The sequence below is a fragment of the Notamacropus eugenii genome, chromosome 5 (genome assembly GCF_028372415.1).
Source record: "Notamacropus eugenii isolate mMacEug1 chromosome 5, mMacEug1.pri_v2, whole genome shotgun sequence".
Lineage (NCBI taxonomy): Eukaryota > Metazoa > Chordata > Mammalia > Diprotodontia > Macropodidae > Notamacropus > Notamacropus eugenii.
In genome coordinates, this window is record NC_092876.1 from 280755121 (window position 1) to 280778058 (window position 22938).

General features: G+C 39.7%; 1 protein-coding gene and 1 pseudogene across 1 annotated transcript in view; one reads left to right on the forward strand and one right to left on the reverse strand.

Annotated features, from left to right (window-relative positions):
• Positions 1–22938, forward strand: part of SMIM35 (small integral membrane protein 35) — a 55975-nt gene that overhangs the window by 18190 nt on the left and 14847 nt on the right. The gene's annotated exons all lie outside the window — the stretch shown is intronic.
• LOC140503219 (cyclin-A2-like) lies at positions 3824–5106 on the reverse strand (annotated as a pseudogene).

A 22938-nucleotide genomic window follows, 5' to 3' on the forward strand; every position in this document is an offset into this window, starting at 1 on the left:
TGAACTCAGCTTCTTTCATCTCTTCTGTCTCCAAGTGACTTTCTCTTGTCAGTCCTGTGCATCTGCTGCAGCAGCCCTCCAAGAACACTTCCTCTTGTCGCCACACCCTCTGCTCCCAGACGGATAATGCCAGGGTTGCCACCTAGTGACCGAAATTCTTTTACTTCTGCTTCACTCTGATTAGGATCAGTTATAGAAGGAAAGAAGGAAAGAAATAAGCATTTATTAAGTATCTCCTATGTGCCAGGCAACATGCTAAGAGCTTTGCAAACATTGTCCCATTTGATTCTTTCAGAGGAAGGTGCTTCTATTATCCCCATTTTACAGTTGAGGAATCTGAGGCAGAGATTAAATGACTTGCCCAGGCTAGTAATTATCTAAAGCTGGATTTAAACTCAGGTCTTCCTGATTCCAGGGCCAGAGCTCTGAAACTCCTATAAACTTAGAGGCATAAAAAAGAAAAAGAAATTCTTACTACAAATCTTTACCCCCAACTTTATTATCTCAATATTCACTTTTTAAAAATTCGTTTTCATTTTGGACACATTGTCCACGAGCCAAACCTGGATCACTGGTTGCGTCATATGTGTTAATATAGTTTAAACCTTGAGATCCTCTTTGACCCTTCCCTCTTCTTTATTCCCACCCCACACAATCTTTAGGGAATTCTTGCATCCATCATCTGCATATCAACATCTTCTTGTCCCATTAGAACAATCCCTCATTCATTACCTTTATCACTGCAATAGCCCAACAGGTTCTGATGCCTCTACTGTCTCATTTCTAGCAACAGTACCATAGATTTAGAATCAGAAAGAAACTCTGAGATCATCTAGGACAACATCCTCATTTTACAATTAGGGAAACTGAGGTGTAGAGAGCTTAAGTTACTTGATGAAGGCCACATAGGTAGTGAGTGGTGGTATAGAATCAGAATCCAGAACTCAGGGTTATAAATCCAGCCTATACCTTACAGTCCTTCATACTGATGCCAGATCAGTCTTCTGTTTATATTGATCTGGTCATGTTACGTTTCTACTCAAAACTCTTTAATAGCTCAGTTATTTATTGGATCTTTCAAACTTCTTAGCTTGGCATAAAGGCCCACTACAATCTGGTGTCACTCTTCTTTCCTCCTAATACTCTTCTCCACATCAGTTATACATTAGCCAAACTGGACTGCTTGCTGTTGTTATATATCCAATGCCTTCCTCTAGTTGTGTTTTTGTCAAGGCCTTTCCTGATGCTGACAATGTTTTCTCCCACCTCCATATTTGCCTTTTGAAGTTCAACTAGTCCTTCATGGCTCAACTCAAATGCTGCCTCTTTCAGGAAGTCTTCCCTGATTCCCTGTTGGCAGAAATTCCTTCTTTATGCCTGCTTCAAATATACTTTGCTCTACATAAGCACAGAACACAGTCATCTTAAGCTGTTCTTCCTATTGTGCACTATGGTAATTAAACTTTTTTGTTATAGCATATCTCATATTTGTGTGTGCATATCATATCCTATTTGCTGGATTACAAATGCCTGGAGAGTGGGAAACATTTTTTAATTATCCTTGTATCCAGGTGTGTGCTGTCCTTTGGACTTTTGAGAACTGATTATTAAATTTTTATTGTGAGCCTTTACCTAGAAATAGTTAAGTCTGAAGCTGAAAGAACACGTACCCAAAGCAGAAGTGATAGAAAGACCTTCTGGGGACATCAAAAAGACGCCAAACTGGATCAGCAGTGTCAGAGGCAGTGAATGGCAATAGTGCCTTCCTAAAAGACTGATGATTCAGGAGGCAGAGGTGGCTATGACTGGTAACATCAGGGATGGAGCTGGTATTAATGACAACTGAGGAGGCCTGTTTCAACAACTCAAAGTAGCCCTTTCTTCAGGGTCTTCAAATCACTTTTTTCTTCTGTTCCTTCTTTTCCCTCCATCCCCGCACTCTTTCTCCCACTACATGTTCCTTTTTCGTCATTGACACCAGACCTCCATAGGGGGAGAGAGTGGAAGGAAACGATTGTTTCATTTTGTGATTTTAGTTTATGATGGGCAAAGAACAATTTTATATTATAGGTTTTCCTATTAGTTGCTTTGTTAGCATGGTTCAATTACATGCTTTATTATTTGATTTTGGCTAATTTGCCTAATCTTTGGAGAGGGAGTCGAGCCAGGGATAGATTTCCTTCCCCCTACACACATCTTGATTATAGTGTCTGGGAGATTTTCATAATATTTTTACAAAATTGTATTGTTTTATTGTTTTTTTTTTTTAAATCTAGAAAGGTCCTGACTTCACAAGGCTCCAAATTCCCAGATCTAATCCCTTGCCCTCAGGAGGAATTGGAGCTACAAGGCCATCTCAGACAGGCCTTGAGGATGTGCTATTTTGGGATAAGTGGGTGTAAAGAAAAAGCAATGGAATCTGAGAGCTGAAAAGAACCCCAGGGGTTATCTAATCAAGTTCCCTTTAGAAGGCATGAGCATCCTCCTCCAGGGCAGATGAAATGAGGGCTTGGCCACTAGCCCAGGATTTCCCAACAGCATTTGGGGCTATCAGAATATCTCAGGGCCATTCCATGACCTGTCCAGCACAAGCTGTTCCCTAGGCACATTGCTTTCACACATCTCTGGGGATCTGTTAACAGCTCCAGGCACATCCTCTGGGAGCTAAGCCACACATACTGGGTTCTGAAACAAAAAAGCAAGGCCAAGACAACTGACAGCTTAATGAGACTACCCAGCTGGGGGGTCTCTTCCTGGGTCAATTCCCAAAGCACGTCTTGTAATTGGACAATCTATCTATCTAAAGAGTGGTGTCCACAGGGGTTTGGAGGGATTAACCCCTGCATCTCAGAACTAACACAACTGGGTTATTTTGGATCTGCTCATGTATCGTTTACGGTCTAGAGTCAATTTTTAATTCTCACTAATGGAGGAAAGTGGTGGAATGTAGTTTAAAATAGGTTTAGAAAATGTATGTGGTCTCTTGAAGGGCTAGGTAAACGCATAGTACAGATCTTTGTGAGGAAATATGTCCTTGGCTGGACTGAGTTCAAATTTGAGGGGTGCATCCTTTCTGCTCAGTTTTCCCCACTCTGTGGCACAAGCCTATCAGATGATCTCCTGTTCTATCCTTCCTACTCCCTTCTCTTCCTCATCCCTACCCACATATATTTTATACCCCAAATGAACGAATTTAAGTAAATATTCCTTCCTTCTGAAAAACTAGGATGATGTTAGCCTCCCCTTCCTCCACTTGCTAGGATTTGCTTAGCAGTTGCACCTGCATGCTCTTTCGGAATCCTGAGACTTGTTCATTTTCACTTAGTGCACCTCCTAATTTATCTTGCATTTCAATATCTTGATCGTGACTTTCAGAAACACACCAGAACACTCCCTACTCTTTCTTCTCTAGCTTATTGCTGCATGGCCAATTGGCATTGTTACTCTTGGGTATTTACAGCTTTTTAAATTTTTTGTTTCAATTTCACCAAATCACTTTTATTCAGCCTTATCTTAAGGTATTTACCTGGTTTATACTCTGCTTAATAAACCTACTTAAGTTTTTGGCTATATCTAGAAGAATTGTCCATACAAAAAAGATTTAAAATCATTAAAATAAATCAAAATGTTTTTAACGGTCTGTAATTGCTAATAACTTGTGCTGCCTGAAGTGATTGAGAAGCTTGGGTTTGAGATAAAAACTATATAACATGTGTTGTGTTCCATTGGACATACAACTTTTAAAAGAATAAATCTCGATCTCTATGACACAGTCAGCATCTCAGATGGAAGATAAATCCTGATATTTGACAGCTTTATGTTCTCATATAGATTGTTTCTCATGTAGTGATGCTCTGAGGTGGGTCTAGTGGAGGGTCATGAGAGATGGCTTAAGAAATTCCAAGGAATATACGATTTTTGAATGAATGACTCAGGCCAGCATTTCACAGTGATTGTGTATTATGAGTACTAGAGAATTATGAGTTAATGTGAGAGTGCTTTATAAAAAGTCATTTTTGTAATAATGGCTTGTAAATATTTTGGGTATGGGTCAGTGTCAATTAAGCTTACCATCCCCAGAGACACTGCTAAACTGTCAACTTTTGGATTTGTCTTCTCTCAGTGTAGGAAGTATAGAGTGAGTGGCTGATTTAGTGTTGGTGCTACTAGACCAAAATCAAGTCCTTTCAGCATGAAGGCCTGACATATACAAACTCTGTTCCTTCTGGTTGGTAGATCTCTTCAAATTTCTAGGCCAGTAGCATGCCTGTAGTCCCAATAAACTGAAGTTTCCTTGCCTCTACCTCCCCAATACTGATATAGATGAGAGACATCTTTCAGCGTAGTTCACCGCCAAGTGTAGGGTCTCATTCAGGTGCATGCTAGAACCTGTGAGAACTGATGGTTCGATTTTCACTGTGAGCATTTCTATCTTGGAAATGGGCAAAATCTATATATCAGAATTTCATTTATTGTTTTGTTGACTGTTTAGACTTAAGAAACTGAAGGGGGAAATGTTAACAATGAAGATTAAACTTTAAAGTGTGTCATGTGTACATTCTTTTCAGATCTTAGTAACAGAACTTTATCATTCTTATTATCATTTTTAACATTGTCCAGTTTTCTTTATTGGCTTTAAAAATGTTTCATTCCCTCCCCCTGCCTCCCCATTACACGTGAAGACAATTTTTTAACATTAATTAAAAAAAATGAGTTTAAAATTTTTTCCTTTCTTCCCTCATCTCCCCCTTCCTTGAGGTGGTAAACAATTTGATATTAGGTTATACATGTACAGTTATGCAAAACATTTTCTATATTACTCATGTTGTGAAAAAAGACACAGACCCAAAAGAATAAAAAATCCACGTGTACATTTTTAGAGAGTCAGTTGTTAAACATTTGCCAGCATGTGGTTGAATATTCCTCTGCCACTTCTCACTAACCAGTCCACCAGGATAGTCCTCGTGCTGTTTGTCATGCACGACTGTTTCTTCATGGAACCTGCTTTAGGCTTACCTTTAGCCTCTATTTACCTAAGGAACACATCAATATCTTTGTGTAGTTAGGGATTTCATTAATATTTGGTGGCTTTTCTTCTGATACCATAGCAAATCTACTGTTCATTAGATTATCAAAAGGTACCAAAGGTTTTCCTATTTCAGGTAAAGAAGCAATTACATTGAAATCTACAACATCTTCAGGTTGCATTTTTTTAAATAAAGAAATGAGGGATCTCATTTAATTCTCTCCCATCTGATTCATCCATGTGAATTGTGAAAGCCAACTGCTTACAACTAGTGTTTCAGGCTGGAATAATGCTGTACTCATTATTTCTAGCATGTTCTTTTAAAGAGGCAGACCTGGCAGGTCTTGGTTTCATGCAGCAAAGGGCCAGGCCTTGGGCTGCACATCTAGCACCATCAATATCCTGGCAGGCTGGTGGTACCTAATGTGTCTTGGTTAATGTGCTCCTGGTGCTCCTTCAGGACTACATCCCGTGGAAACCAGTACTACTGGGGCCCAATCTCATGGTAGATGAGCAGAGGCAAGTGACTGATTGTGAAGCAGTAGCTGGGCCTGTAGCCAGCCTGAGATGGAGATCTCTGCCTACAACTGCCTGCACTAGTTCACCTCTTCACATTACAAACACCTTTGTGTTTTTGGGATGGGTTGTGACTGTTGTGGGATTGTGCTCAGCTCTGGAGGCCACAGGGCCCAGGCCCTCCATGCATTTCAAATATACAGGGGCTCTTGAAATGTCTGGTTCAATTAAACCTTGTTTATTTGCTGTCAGCGCTTTTATAAAGGGTTTTATCTTCAGATAAAGATAAGCTGATTTTTGTTACCTTCATAGTGAGTGTTTGTTATGAGGGAGAGAACAATACAGGTTGTGCTTGTCCTTCATTCTTGTAAAGGACCATGACATCAAGATAATGACATGACTTGCAATTGACTTTGATTTGAGTGAGGGAGGGCTGTGCAAAGTCAGCAGCCTCACTTTGTCCTCTAGGGTCATCTGGGTCCAGTGGCCTGATATTCATCAGGGTGACTGGAGATGTCCCAGGATGCAATGGGAGACCCTGGCCATTTTAAGTTAAGGTGTTATCACATTCTCACTTTGAGTGAGATACACCCATTCACTGAATAGGTCTCTTTAAATACAATACAATACAAAGGAGGGAAGGTCAGAAGGGAACCAGAAGCCAATTGCTTTAGATTTAACCATGAGCCTCTTAAGTCCATGGTTCTACAAAGAGGGACTGCATGTGTATTGCCAGTGTTTGTTTTTTTATTTTTATTTTGGGAGGGGAAAGGTGAGGCAATCACCTTGTAGGAATGCATAAGTGTGAGAATGGAGAGTTGAGTTTGGGGAACAGCTACTAGTCCAGTTTGACTGGAAGGTGGAGTTTGTGAAGAGTTAAGTGACTTGCCCAAGGTCACACAGCTAGTAAGTGTCAAGTGTCTGAGGCTGGATTTGAATTTAGATCCTCCTGACTTCAGGGCCAGTACTCTATTCACCTAGCTGCCCCTCCAGTGTTTATTTAGCACAGGGTCTGGCACCTAGTAAGTGCTTAATAAGTGTTTGTTGAATGACTGATGCCCCCCAACAATGTACACATTGGTGGAGCAGTTATTGGCAGTTCAGTTGCTCCACTGGTTTCTCTTTGTTAGGGTAACAGCTGTTGGAATGTGGCCACTTTGCTTCCCCAAACTGAACAGCTGTAAGCAGAGGCAAGTTCCCTATGGTTGACACCAACAGATTTACTATTTTTCTCCTGTTTAACACAGGAATGAGTTTCCATTCCTTCTGACACATAGTATGGTCAATGGCCGAGACTCACTTCTCCTCCCCAAGTGAGACTTCTATGAGTCCAGCTCACAATGAGGACCTTTGGCCATTTCCTCAGCCTTGGTTTGCTTCATCTGTGTTCTCTGGATGGGAGTGGAAGGTCAGAAGAACACCGTGCTGTTGATTAAGGTGTAGGGCAGACCTGTACAACTTGGCGGTAGGTAGGGGCCAAAATTAAAATGGCTAAACTTCTTTGGGGTGCAAGTAGGTTAAACTAGAGACAGACTGACCATGGTTGGTTGCTATGGGTCACATGACAAAGAGGAAAGTGCACAAATGGCAAGTCTACATTTTTTGCTGGCCCCCTGAAATCCTTTGGTGAGCTGCAAGTAGCCCCTGGGCTGTATGTTCTGCAGGCCTGGGGTAGGGGGATATGCATGATCCGAACTTGGCCTGTACCAACCTCAGGGTGGTTTGTGCATTCTATATGACCAGGATTGGTGATCTCTGTAAGAAATAGGGGACATTTTGCAGCATAACATTATAGAATCATAGACTCACAGTTGGCTGGTTCTTCAAAAGTGATTTAGTTGAAGTTCAGCCTGAACAGGAGTTCCCCACTGCAATAGTCAATAAAAACAAATGCTTATGGGAGCATTTGCTATATGTCAGGTACTAGACTAGAATTTGGATATACAAAGGGAAAAATAAAAGAGACCCTGTCCTCAAGGAATTTGTGATCTCCTGTAGGCATACCACCATAATACATATAAATAATTAGAGTAAAAGGGAAATTGAGAGAGACAGAGAGAGACAGAGACAGAGACAAAGAGACTGACAGAGACAGACAGAGAATGAAAGAAAGAGACAGAAAGATTGAGAGAGAGGCAAAAACAGGGACAGAGACAGAGATAGGGAGACAGAGTGAAAGAAGAAGGAGGAAGAGGAGGAGGAGGGAGGAAGGGAGAGAGATGAGCCAAGTTCTTGAGTTACTTATCTTCCCAGACTCTCCATTCCACTTGTTGACGTGCTAATAGTTAGAAAATATGGAGCCAATATCTGACACGGACTGGCTGTCTGAAACCAATATAAACAAATTCTTCACATGTAAGCTCTTCACTTGGAGACAACCGTCATGTCCCCCAACTCACCAAGGTCCCCCACTGAACATCATCTACATGTGTTTCTGCCTAGACACCTTCCTGGCTATGGGCACTAAACTTAGTGAAACATGACTTTCTAGTTCTCTGACTTCAAAGGCAAATTGGGTAAATGCCATCTGAGAAGGGAGACAGTGTGGAATGATGCAAATAATAACGATACTAGGAAGTCAGAAGAGCTTGATTCTAAATCTGGCTTTGTTACTAACTGTGTGACCCTGGGCAAGTGACTTCACTTCTCTGAGCCTATGTTGTTTCTTTCTTTTTTTTTTTTTTAATCTGTTAAAGATTTTGATGAGATGATGATGATAACACGAGCTAGCATTTATGTAGCACTTTAAGTTTACAAAGCACTTATCGTATGTCCTCTCATTTAAGCCTCACAACAATTCTGTGCAATAGCTATTATTATCCCCATTTTATAAATATGGAAACTGAGGATGAAATAGGTTAAGTGATCTCCAGGCAGTCTTTTGTCTCAGTCTCAGTGAATCTAGAAGTAGGTCTAAATGGGAAGCTGAGTTCCTTTCTCATATGGACTGGGTGAGGATTTTTTTTTTGTGTTTATTTAAGCAAAACACCCAGAGAAAAAATGCAATGGGGGATATCCTGGGTCAAAAAAAAAAAAAAAGAAAAGAGAACCCAGAGCGGTTAACGCCAGATGTTTCCCCAGTTTGGTGCTTTCACTTGGCCTTTTTCTGTTTCTTACTTCTGTCCTTGGACATGTTTTTCATTTTTGATCTGGTTGCTGATTTACATTGTGAAGGGGATGGATATATTTACTTCTCTGTATACATATATGTGTGTTTATACACATACACACACATATATATGTATATATGTATGTATAGATATAGATAGATGATAGATGTACATATGTATGTATGCGCACATATGTGTGTCTATCTGTCTGTCTGTCTATCTATCTATCTATCTATCTATCTATCTATCTATCTATCTTTCTATCTATCTAGCATTTCCCCCCCAACTGGAACCCCTGTCCCCCAGGTGAACACTTTTTGGAAGGAGCTGTTTTTTGGTTTTTGTCTTTGTATCCTCCACACTTTTTGTACAATGTTTGGCACCTAGCAAGTGCTAAATAAAAGCTAGATGGTTAGAGTGCAGGAAGGAATGGGGTTAATTAAGCATGACCTAGTAGAAAGAACACTGATTCTGAAATCAGTAGTCACGAGTCAGAGGACAAGAGCTAGGCCAGGTCACTTTGTCTGCAAGTCTCATAGTCTGCAAGTCTCAGTATATTCATCTATAAAATGGTCATTTAATTCACTTACTGAGTTCCCACTGTATTCAGAGCTCTAGGTTGAGAAGCTACAGAGACAAAGGTCCATTAAGATCTCCCTCAAGGAGCTTACAAGTATTAATACACAGTATGTTTGCATTACTGACTTCACTGGGTCACTGCAAGGATCCAAGGAAATACAGTATGTAAAGTGCTTAGCAATTTCAAGGTTCAGTATAATGCAATAATCATGTTTTGGTGCTTTTTCTGTTGAAGGAGGGAGCAGCTACACGGTTCAGTGGCCTGGGATTATAGAGCTATGGTTGGTGTACCCTGACGAGACGCTTTATTCTGCTCTATGGATTAATAGAAACTTATTAAGCACCTTGAGTAGCTCTGTGGGATAATAAGAGAAACAGAAAACAACTCCTAATTACGTGAGCATTTACATGAGCATTCCAGCCCTGTGAGGAAAATAGTACAAGAAGTTTTATCCCCCTTTCACAGATGAGAAAACTGAAATTAAGGCATTCACCCAAGGTCACATAGTCATGAGTGGCAGCATTTAGGCAGAAAACCAAGTCTTCTGACTCTTAAATCAATGCCATTTTCACTTTACCTGTATATCTCTCTAACTTACTGTGTGAATAAAAGAATACTAGACCTGGTAGGGACCTGAGAGATTATAATCTAGATAAACCCCTTCATTTTCACAGAATCACCAAATTTGGGTGAGATCTCAGAGGCCACACCTGACAATACCCATATCTACAATATATCAAATGAGCAGTCATCCATTCTTTGAAAATCGAAAAGGAGGGGCAGTCCCACTACTCTTAAGACAGCTCATTCCAATGAATCAACAAGCATTTATTAAGTGAATCACTGTGTTAGTATGGCAGACTGGGTGGATGAGAACAATTTGTTTCAATGCCCATGACAGCGGCTGAAGCAGTTGCTGTGGAGTGTTTAGAGATTGGTCAGGCATGGAAGACACCAAGGTCTTCCCCTGCTTCCTGGGGCCATTGCCAGCTGTCTTGACTTTTGTTCTGCCATTGGACTTTAAAGACTGGAAGAAAGAATGAGGCTGATGACAGTGCAACTCTGCCTCACTTAAATCCAGTTCACACAGAAGTCAAGACAATACCCCATGATGTCATTGATCCTCTTTGAAAACGAAGGACAAACTAATAACATCATGCTAGGTGCCAAGAATACAACATGAAAAAAATCAGACAGTTCTTGTTCTTGAGCATCTTACATTCTATCCAGGGAAACAACACGTACTCTGTAACTTACAGTCTTGAGAAAGGGCTTCTTAAACAAACTTGTGTCATGGCCTGGGGCAGTCTTGTGAAGACTATGCTTGTAAGTGACTAAAATAAAATGCCTAGAATTACAAAGTAGACCAATTGAAATTGTACCTCTTTTTGGATTTGAGCAGCTAGGTGGCACAGTGGATAGAGCGCTGGGCCTAGAGTCAGGGAGACCTGAGTTCAAACTCGATAGACACTTATCAGCTATGTGACCATGGGTAAGTCACTTAACCTTGTTTGTTTCAGTTTCCTCATCTATAAAATGAACCGGAGAAAGAAATAGCAAACCACTTTGGTTTCTTTGCCAAGAAAATCCCAAATGGAGTCATGAAGAGTTGGACACAACTGAAACAACTCCACAACAGCTTTGGATTTATGTGACTGATCACTCTTCCTAGGGCAAGAAGTAGAAAGTAAGGTATAGTCCAAATGGTATTGTGAATAATTAGGAAACGTGCTCTGGGATCATCTAGATGTAGCTGGGTAGTTAAGTCTGTTCTCACTCTCTTGCCAGACAAGCTCATTCCCAGATCAGAGGTCCAGAACTGAGAGAGTTAGATGTAGCATGGCCTTTGGTCCATTGAAATGTACAGTTCCAAGTCTGGAAGGGCAGGGACATGGTGGACATTGGGATATGGGATAGATAGATATGGGATTAAACTATTGCTCATTTGCCTTTGAGCTCTCTTTTCCTTTCTCTTCACATACTTTCTGCCCTTTCCAAGTGTCTTGGGTTCCATGTCCTCCCCACATCCCCATCCTCAAAGCAGCCCTCTTAGGGAAGATATTTATTTTTATCATTGGACATAAAGAAACAAACAGAAAGAAGTTTATTTCTACTACCCTACTTTTGGTTGATCATGCAGCACCCTCTTTTTTTATAATTAATTTATTTTTAGTTTTCAGCATTTACTTCCATAAGATTTTGAGTTTTAAGTTTTCTCCCCCATCCTCAAGATGGAGTGCAATCTGATGTAGGTTCTACTTATACATTCATATTAAACATATTTTCACATTAGTCATGATGAAAATAAGAATTAAAACTAATGGGAGGAACCACGAGAAAGGAGAAACAAAACAAATAACAAAACAAAAGAAGAGCAAATAGTCTGCTTCCATCTGCACTCAGACTCCAAAGTTCTTCTCTGAATGTGGATAGCATTTTCCATCATGAGTCTTTTGGAGTCGTCCTAGATCCTCGCATTGCTGAGACATCACTTTCTTGAGGAACATTGTGGACAGAGTAAGTTGGTAGAAAGAGCATGTAACAATAATTTCAACATCAGCAATAATCATGCATTTTAAAGTAGCTTGTCCTTTTTTCAAAGTGCTTTCACATCCATTATCTTACGCAATCCTCAGAGTGATACTTTCAGGTAAACAGTGTAGCTGTTAGCCACATGTTACAGATAAGGAAACTGAGGGTCAGGGAAATGAAGAGACTTGGGCTCAGTGAAACAGCTAGTAAGTGGTAGATCTGGGACGTGAGCTGGTCACTTGGACACTCCAGACTTTCCACTGTGAACCAGTCAATCAGTTAAAGACCCCTAAATCTATCCAAACAAGCTAATTCTTGTTTGGAAAAGTGCAGACACATCCAGCGCACATCCAGCGCTGGAAACAAGAACTGACTAGAATCACGATCATGTTCCAGGAAGGGGTAAATGTCTGGCTCTGAGTCAGGCTCAAGATAGGACTGTCTATAAGGAGAAGAAAGGAAGAGGTCCCCAAGTTATTCATTCCCTATCTTTGGGCTTCTTAAAGCTCTTCTTTTCTTGGGTTTAGAAGCTTCTATAGAGTTGAATCTTTCAAACCACAGGATGAATATCCAGTGGTTCTCTCTTCCTGATATGAATCAAGTGCCTCTGAATGATGACTCTTCTTTTATCTCTGCATCCCAAGTCCTGAGTTTGGAGTTTAGTCATTTAGCCAAGTGTTCACAGGACCCCAGGGCTAGGGAAAAATATTAACTGATAGTCATGAAACATTTTTAAGCAAAGCAATTTGCATATATTGCTTCATTAGAGCTTCAAGACAACCCTGGGAAGCAAGTACCAACAGGTAATTGATACTCACAGGTATCCTCATTTTTCAGATGAGGATACTGAGGTACAGAGAGAATCAGGGACACAGCTAACAAGGATCAGAAGCAGGTTTTGAACTCAGATCTTTTTGACTTAAGGGCCAGCACTCTAGCAAGTGTGACATGTTGCCTTAGTGAGTGATGGACAGGTAGAAAGCATAGAATTTTAAAGCTGGAAGGGACCTTAGAGATCGTCTTCTCTGGCCTCTTTCATTTGACAGATTAGGACACTGAGGCCTGGAGTAAAGTGACTTGTCTTGGGCTGCAGAGATAGGGAGTAGTAGCAGATCCAGGATTAGAACCCAGGGTTCCTGACCCCTAATGCAGTTACTTTTCCATTAAGGCCAATTGTAAACCACATCCATTTAGGGATTAGTAAATTGGTGTCTTGGGAAAGCATCCTGAGAGGGAGGAAAGGAAGCTTGGCACAGATATGCTGCTATTGGACGAACTTTGTTGTCGTTCAGTCATTGTAGTCTAATCTGACGATGTGACCCCTTTTCAGGGTTTTCTTGAAGAGATCCTGGAATGGTTTGCCAATTTTTTTCTTCCAGCTCATTTTCTGGATGAGGTAACTGAGGTAAATTGGGTTAAGGGACTTGTCCAGGGTCACATAGCTGGTAAGTGTCTGAGACCGGGATTTGAACTCAGGAAGACGTCTACCTCGCTCTGGGCCCAGTACTCCATCCACAGCACTATCTAGCTGTCCCTGTTGGATGAGCACTATGTGGATAATCGAGAGGTGGTTACATAACAAAAGAAAGTCCAGAGGGGGTAATTTTCTGATGAGTTCAGCACTTTGGTCCCAAATTGGAGAAGATGCTTTTGAATTATTTGTATCTTAGCCTTACCAGGTACAGTGGCTGATGATTTATTGATTCCTTTCCTCTCCCACTCCTCCCTCCCCCAGTGTCTTTTGTAGGGTTAAGTGCCCAGGGCTGCTCTGAGGGCTGGGCCCTGGACTTCTGGCAGTCACTCAGGAGCCACGACAATGCTGGGAATGCTGACGCAGGGCTAAGGGGCCGCAGGATTACTCAGCTTAGTGTCTCTGCTTTGCCAAATGGATTCTGTTTTCCAGCCAAAAGGCAATCAGGGAGCACGTGTGGGTATTTGGTTCAATACTGGGACACATTACTGGAAGCACCTGTGGCCCATAGCCTGTCTTCTGCCCTACTCACATCCCCTGTTTCTGGGGAAGGGGAGAATGAATTCATGGGGGAGACGGGGAAGTAGAGGGAGAAGGAGGCAGAGAGAGAGAGACAGAAAGACAGAAACAGAGAGACATAGAGAGACCAACACACACAGACAGATACAGAGAGAGAGACAGAAACATACACACAGAGACAGAAACAGAGACAGAGACAGAGAGAGACACACACAGACAGAACGAGAGAGAAACACACACACAGAAAGACAGAGACAGAGACACAGAGACAGAAACACACACAGAGACAGAGAGACAGAAACACAGAGATAGAAACAGAGACAGAGAGAGAGAGAGAGAGAGAGAGAAACAGAGAGAGAGACAGACAGAAACAGAGAGAGACAGACAGAAACAGAGAGAGAGACAGAGAGGCAGAGAGGCAGAAAGACACAGAGAGAGAGAGAGAGAGAGAGAGAGAGACTGAGACAGAAAGAGAATTCAGTGACATCACCTACACAAACTCCGGGTTTGCCCTACTTTCTCCCCTCTCTGTTCGCTTCAGCTGTCTGGGCTTTCCTGGGTGGTCATCTTGACTGAAAATGCCCACTTATCCACTCCAGACTTGGAGGATATCAATGACAATTCATTCAATCAATAAACAAGCATTTTAAAAGTGCCTTGTATGTGTGAAGCACTTTGTTAAGAGCTGGGGATAAAAAGAAAAGTGAAACAAGTCCTGAACCAAAAGGGGCTTATGCCCTGATGAGAGATTCAGCATTCACACACACACACGCATACATACATATGTTTTATATTCTAAGTTTTGCATTATATTATTATAGGTAATCATATATAATATGTTAATTATATATGTAATTTTATACACACACATACTAGGCTCATTTCTAATGAAACAGATTTTTAAAGGGCTAAGTTCAAAGTAGTTTTGTCCTAGAAAGTGCAGTTATGAAACTTATGAATGTCTTAAGATGATGTTAGGGGTGAAAACTCTCTAACCAGAGACTGGGGTGGGGGGTGTGGAGATCTCAGCCCTGCACTAGAAAAGGTCACCTTCTCTCCTGTGGCTCCTGGAGCTTTCTCACTCTCTCAGGTCTCAAACAAAGAGACACCAGGAAATGTAAGTCCAGGGACAGCCACAGGTCTTTACGAGAAAGATTTATAGACTCATTAAATGCAATGTTTAACAGAATGAAGGGACACAATTAGAAACTGACACCGGTTGTACCTACTGAAAAAAAACAGGGTATAGGACAGCTATTTTTTCCCCTCAGCACTCCAGCTTCCAGAGTGAATGTCCCCAACCACACAACATACCACACACTCTATAACCCTACCACAAGACAGTCATAGAAAGATCTTTTGGCTTGTCCATTCAGAGGTCACCTCCCATGGGGGCTTAGGTTTGAAGAAAGGAAATATAGATATTGTTACCATCATGCTGCTAACCCACATGACCTCTCTCTTTCCTCAAGATCCTCAAAAACTCCCTACAAGCCTGCCCTCCTGTCTAAGTCTTGTGACAACTTCTCTGAAGCTGGTGAGAAATACAGTTCTGAAAGTCTTCAGGAGAAGGCTGTTACCCAAGATGTAATGATGATGATGATGATGATAATTTACATTTTTATAGCCCTTTAAGATTTACAAAGTACTTAACCTACATGACCTCATTTAATCCTCACAATAATCCTGGGAAGTAGATGCTACTATTATTCTTATTTTATAGATGTGGAAACTGAGGCAGGCTAGAGCTTAAGGGACTTGCCCAAGGTCACATAAGAAGTAGGTATCAGAGGTAGGATTTGGACTCAAGTCTTCCTCACTTTATGGCCAGGACTTTATTCACTTTGCCACCTAGATGCCTCATCTACAAAATAAATACAATGCAAGGTAATTTTGAGAGAGATACTGAGTAGCTGGGGTTATCAGAAAAAGCTTCATGTAGACCAGAATTCTTAGTCCCCTTCTCTCCTTCCCCCCCTTTTTTTTGTCCTGGATCTCTTTGACCATCTGGTGAAGCCTATGCGTTCCTTTTCAGAATAATTCTTTTTTTAAAAATCATTTCTTATTGGTTGGTTGTGTCAGATTTTTTGTGACTCCATTGGTTCATACTGTCCATGGAATTTTCTTGGCAAAAATATTGGAGTGGTTTGCCATTTCCTTCTTCAATAGATTAAGGCAAACAGAGGTTAAATGACTTGCCCAGGGTCTGAGGCTGGATTTGAACCCAGGTCTTCCTGACTCCAAAGCTAATGTTCTATCTAGTAAGCCAGCTAGCTGCTAGAATATAATTTACAGAAATGCTATAGTGCAGTTAGAAGTTAGTGAAAATGAAGATGTAATTTCCAGTCCCCCTCCCCTTCACAAAGGCTATTTATTTTTGCCAGCCATTGTACTTACTTAGGACTTTTACAAGTGCTGTCTCATTTGATCCTCACAACAACCTGCAGAGTAGGTATTGTTAATATCCCCATGTGTTGTTGTTTACCTATGTTCAGTCATGTCTGTCTTTGTGACCCCATTTCTTGGCAAAGATACTGGAGTGATTTGCCATTTCCTTCTCCAGCTCATTTTACTGATGAGGAAACTGAGGCAACCAGGCTAAGTGACTTGTTCAGGGTCACACAAGAAGTGTCTGAGGTCAGATTTGAACTCAGGTCTTCTGGACTCGAGGCACAGTGCTCTATCCACTGTACCACCAGCTGCCCACATCCCCATTTTATAGTTGAAGAAATTGAAGCCACTATTCAGTGACTTTCCCAGGATCACAAAGAGTTTGAGGTCATATTTGAACTCAGGTCTTCCTGACTCCAGGCCTAGCACTCTATCCATTTTGCTCTAAGTTCACAGACCTTCTGAAATCAAATTCATGGATTGTAGATTAAGAACCCCTGATGAAGAAGGTATTGCTTGAAGTAGCTTTGAAGGAAAAGGAGAAATTTTAAGAGGTCAGGGTGAGGAGAAAATGAATTACACTCCTCATTTCTCAGAAGAAATTGACTGATTAGAGTCTTTGGGTTTCCTGACTCCCTCAGGGCATATGGGATGGTGATGGTTGAGGTGGAGAGAGAGGACATCGTTCCCAAAGCATGCAGGGTGCATTTCCAAGTTGCCAGGCCATTAGACAGGGTGCCTGGGGCTTCAGGCCAATGTTGTTCTCTCTTCCCCTGGAAAAGTACTCATGTTGTAGACTCCCTATAAACCACAGGACTCAGGCCCCTCTGTCCTTCCCTCTTGGTACAGGCCAGACTCCTGAGGTTGAAGCCATCCTAAGAAACATCCTTGTCATGATGTAAATAGCTAGAAATAGCTTCCTGTTGTTTGTCCTTCGTCCTTAAAGAGGACCAAAACATCAGGGAGGTGATGCCATGACATGCAAGACTGTGCAAAGTCACCAGCCTCATTCTCTTCTCCAGAGCCATCTGGGTCCAGTGGCCAGACATAGGTCAGGATAACTGGAGATGACCCAGGATGCAGTGGCAGACCCTAGCCTTTTTAAGCTAAGGCCTTTAACAGGTCGCAGTTTGATTGAAGCAATACCCATTCAATGATTAAGACTGTAGGAAATGAAGCAGTGAATGGACTCTTTACCTAGGCAAAAAAAATATAGATCTGGTTGAGGAAGACCCTCAGGGTTTCTGACCAAAGCAGAAACAATTGTTACCTTCATTCTGAGCCAAGCAGGGCCCAAACAACGACCATGTGGGGCTTAGCCTGGGACTTATTGTTGGTCAATCAGAGAGATAGTAATGGTTGGTATTTACATGGAGCATCACAGTTACAAAGCAGTCTCCATATATTATCCCTTTTAATTATTCTTATCTAATAACTTTGTGAGGCATTATATCAGTCTAGCATATAAAATATATAGGATAATTTTGTGAGGCATTATACCCATCTAATATATAAAAATATATCAAATAACTTTGAAAGGCAGTACAATAATCCTGGAAGTACTATTAATATTCCCATTTTACAACTGAAGAAACCAAGGCATACAGAAGTTAAGTGAGTTGCCGAGCTCAACTAAGTGTTTGAGGTTAAATTTGAACTCAGATCTTTCTGACTCCAAGTCAGGCGATTTATGTACTGCACTTCTGGTAGGAGGCATCATCCCTAGGAGAAAGCAACAAGGTAATAAAGACAACTGAAATTAGGGTATTTTCTAAATTGAAGGCACAAGGAATGAGGGGCAGAGAGATAGGAAACATAATTCTAATTATGTCACAGAAAACAATTGGCAGCAGAGTGGGGCAATATCTGACCTCCAGGTCATGCCAAACCTTAGCAAATACACAACGTAGGGGTCGGGCCATACTAGCTGAACCAGTTTCATAGAGAGCTTTCATAGGTTTGTCATCTCTAGACACGTGAATCTCATATCACCAGTTGCCTCTTGGACATTCCAAACTGGATATCCCAGAAACTCGTTACTATATAAAACAGAAACAAAAATAGAAACTGAAATAGGATGAAATAAAAATAATTTTAAAATATTTTTAAAAAATTATTTATCATTAATACAAAAACCTTTTTTATTGTAACTTTAAATATGATTAGTGAGAGTCCATTGCTTAGAGTGAGAACAATGAGATTGAATGTTTCATTATTTTGTGATGTGTAAAAATAAACTTAATTAATTTCTTTTGTTTTCACATCACCTTAATTTTCCACTGTATTCTTCCTCCATCCTCTCTCCATCCCATAGAGCTTTCCTTATATTAAAGAGTTTTTTTAAAAAGGAAGAAGAAATAGTTCAGCAAGATTAAGCAACACATGGAAAAAGTCTGATAAGCATGCAATATTCCATAATTTGCCCCTCTCCTCTTCCCATCTCTTCAAGGAAGAGGAGGGAGGTGTTTTTTCACATCTCTTCTTGTAATTTCACAGGATTCAGTTTTGATTGTCCATTTATTTTGTTGTAATTATTATATATAATGTTTTCCTGGTTCTATTTACTTCACTTTTCATCAGTTCATATGAGTCTTTTCACGTTTCTCCATATTCATAATTTCTTATAGAATAGCAATATTCATTTGCTTTCCTATAGTACAGTTTATTTAGACAGTGTCCAGTTGGTAGGTGCCTACTTTATTTCTAGTTCTTTGCTACCACAAAAGAAGATGCTGTACATATTTTTGTGTATGTGGAGATTCACTAATTCATTCATTCATTTTCTTATTTACCATCTATCTCCTTGCTTAGCAGTAGTGAGATCTCTGAGTCAGTGTGTAAACATTTTAATCAGTTTGTTAAAATAATTTCAAATTGCTTTTCAGATTGAGTAGACTGATTCACAGCTCTAACCAACAATGACTTTTCCCATCTTTTGTCATCTTTGGCAATTCTGCTTGGTGTAAATTGAAACCCCTAGGTTGTTTTGATGTGTATTTCTATTATTAGTGACTTGGGGCATTGTTTTATGTAGTTGTTAATAGTTCACAATCCTTTTTCGGATCTGTTTGTTCATGTCCTTTAGCCACTTATCCACTGGGGGATGCTTTTGGTCATATATTTCTGCTAGTTTGTCTATATAGCTTGAATATCAGATCCTCATCAGAAATGTTGGATGCAAAGATCTTTTCCTGTTTTCCTTCTTATCCTGGTTTCATTTTTTTGGTTTGTGTAAAAGTCTTTTAATTTCTTGTAATCAAAATTATCTATTTTTGTCTATCTCCTCTAGCCTTTATTTGGTAAGAATTTATCTCATGTTGACAGCTGTGAAAGACATGTTACTTGCTTCTTTTCTAATTTTTTAATGCCATGATATTTCCTGTTAAAGTCACATATATTTTGAACTATTCTAGAATATGGTATAAGATGTTAGTATAAGCCAAATTTGTCAGATTCTTTTTTTTAGTTTCCTCATCAATTCTTGTCAAATAGGGTATTCTTTCCTAGGTGATTTATATTTTTGCCTTTATCAACCATTAGGTTAGGTTCAATTGTTAATCAAAAAAGGAAAGGGATTACGGTTTGCTAATACTTAATATAAGGATCAACACTGGTTCCATAACTTGGCCTGAATGGTAGAGAGTCAGGTGTTATGTAAGGTATTGCAGGCATTTTGAGGGAATGGAAGAAATTCCACAACAGTGTTGAACAATGATGCCCTCATTCATTCATCTACTTTCAGTAGTCTATGTATGGCCATTTATATGTGCCCAGTTAAGTGGATTTATGGATTATATTAAAGAGTTTTAACTAAATTCACTTTTGCATAAGTAAAGCTTAAAACATGAGTAAGTTTAAAAAATTTCTGCAAAAAACCCAAACCCAAACCAAAAGCCCCACAGGTTGAAAATAACATAAGTATTATGAGCACAAAGGGACAAGAAAAATGGTAGAGCTGAAAATTCCCTTATCCTTACATGAGCTCTTCATCAGTCATAATATGGGACAAAAATAATTATGATCTAATCAGATCTGACAAGAAATCACGACAAAATGCTTAAAAGATGCCTTTTGCCTTTAAAGATGAGTCAAGAAATTTTCTTTTGGAAAACAAAACCAAAAGCAAACCAAATGTTTCAAATTCACTGATCTGTCCTGTATTGACAAGTGACTATCAGCAGTAGGCTACTTACTGAATAATTTTGAGAAAATAAACTTACTTAATCTGTCTCTTCAAGATACTCCATTAGTAGAAAAATATCTGCTTTGCAAAGAAACTCATGCTGCGGAGAGAGCTTTGAAAGTGAATTTTTGAAAATGTTTTCATTATTCTGTTCTTTTGCTGCCCAACATATCATGTGTGTCAACAGTGAGAAGTCTCTTTTCTGTATGCTTCCCAAACTTGGAAAGAGTATTTTCAAACCTTTTTTCTTCACTTCTTGTATTTGTTATTTCATTTTATTTTTAAAAAAATTTTTCTACTTTTATTTTTAAAAAAATTAATTTATTTGTTTTCAATTTTCTACAATCACTTCCATATATCTTAGATTTTTTTCCTCTCCCTCCTTTCCACCCCCCTCCCCAAGATGGCTTGCAATCTTATGTAGGTTCTACACATACATTCTTGTTAAATATATTTTCACCTTAGTCATGTCACATAGAAGAATTTAAATGTGTGGGAGAAACCATGAAAACAAAACAAAACAAAATATAACACAAGAGAAAAAGGCCTTCTCCATTCTGTGATCCAATTCCATAGTTCTTTCTCTGAATGTGGAAGGCATTTTGCCTCGAGTCCATTGGGAATTTTTTTGGCTCCTTGCATTGCTGTGAAGGGCTAAGTCTACCAGAAAAATTCCTCGCACACTGTGGTTGTTGCTGTGTACAAAATTCTCCTGGTTCTTCTCCTTTCACTCAGAATCAGTTCATACAGGTCCTTCCAGGTCTCTCTGAAGTCTTCATGTTCGTCATTTCTTATAGCACAACAGTATTCTATTACAGTCACATATCACAACTTGTTCAGCCATTCTCCAAATAGATGGGTATCCCCTCGATTTCCAGTTCTTGGCCAAACCCTTTTTTTAAAAATGAAAATGAAGAGTTTCAATGAGCTCTGAACTTATTTTTTTAAAAATTTATTTGTTAAATTTGTTAAAAATGCAACACCTTTTGACTGGTTTTCAAATCAACTAATATCAGAAAAGATGAAAACTTATTAGCTGAATTTCAAAAAAGCTTTTGCAAAAAATGAAATTGAAAAATAAGGATCACAATTTAAAAATTGCAGCCAGTGAGGCACTTCTTCTATTGATATCTCTTTATCTTTATGAGTTCTCTTTTGTGGCTATGATTGCCATTAAAACTAAGTGCAGAAATAAAATGAACTTGGAGGATCTTTAAGGCACTGTATTACAAAATATTAAACTGACATTTAAAAAATATCCTTCTCCCTACTGTAATTTGACCTACTTCTAAAAATGCTAGGAATAACAATAAAATTAGGAAATAAATTAATGGTATAATAACAGTCAAAGAAGGAACAAAACTATTCCTGTTTGCTGGTGTCATGGTGGGGGAAAAGGAACAAGTTTTCCTTTAGAACCTTAATGATGAAGATACTGAAAGAGTTATATAGTATATAATAAGAAAAACTGACAACCTGGGATAAATTGGTTCTATCTTGAGGGTTTTCATATGGGATGAAGAAGGAAGGTTAAAAAGAATACATTAGTGCAGGAAGGAGAAAGAAGAAAGTGGAGTTAGTCATTTCTCATAATTGGGGTATGTGAGAAAGGTATGTAAAAGTGGAGGAAGAAAATAAAGGTTGGGACATCAAATGAACCTCACCCTTATATGAAACTACAAAGCCTAAAAGGTTGGGAAGGGGATAAGTCAAGAAGGGCTTTAGTAGCCAACAGATGATTTTGTATTTGATTCTGGAGGCAATAGGGAGCCACTAGAGTTTATTGAGTAAGATGGAAACATGGTCAAACCTGCCTTTTAGGAAGATCAATTTGAAAGCTGAATAGAAGACAGACTGGAATAGGGAAAAACTTGAGATGGGAAGATCAGCCAGCAGGCAATTATAATAGCCCACAAGTGAAATGATGAGGACCTGAACCTTGTTAGTACATGTCAGAGGTGAGGAGGGACATATATGAAAGATGTTACAAAAGCAGAACTGACAAGACTTGGCAACTGATTGGATATGAGAGGTAAGAGAGAATGAGGAATTTTGGATGGCACTAGGGTTATGAGTCTGGGTAACTGGGAGAATGGTGGTGCCCTGAAAGAATAACACATTCAGTTTTGGATATGAGTTTAAAATGTCTTTGGTCTATAGAGTTTGGAAGGTCCAATAGGCAGTTGGGATTATGAGACTTATGGTTAGGAGACAGGTTAAGCCTGGACTCATAGATCTGAGACTCATCTACAAAGAGATGATAATCTATGGGGGCTACAAATTTGACAAATAAATTTTTAACAAATAAGTTCAGAACTCATTGAAACTCTTCATTTTCATTTAAAAAAAAGTTTTGGCCAAGAACTGGAAATCAAGGGGATGTCCATCAATTTGGGGAGTGGCTGAACAAGTTGTGATATGTGAATATAATGGAATACTATTGTGCTATAAGCAATGATGAACAGGAAGACTTCAGAGAGGCCTGGAAGGACCTATATGAGCTGATGTTGAGTGAAAGGAGAATACAATACAATAGTATAAAGGAACAAAGAAGGCCCAGGACAGAGCCTTGGGGGAGATCTAGGGTTGGCAAGAGTGACTTGTATGAAG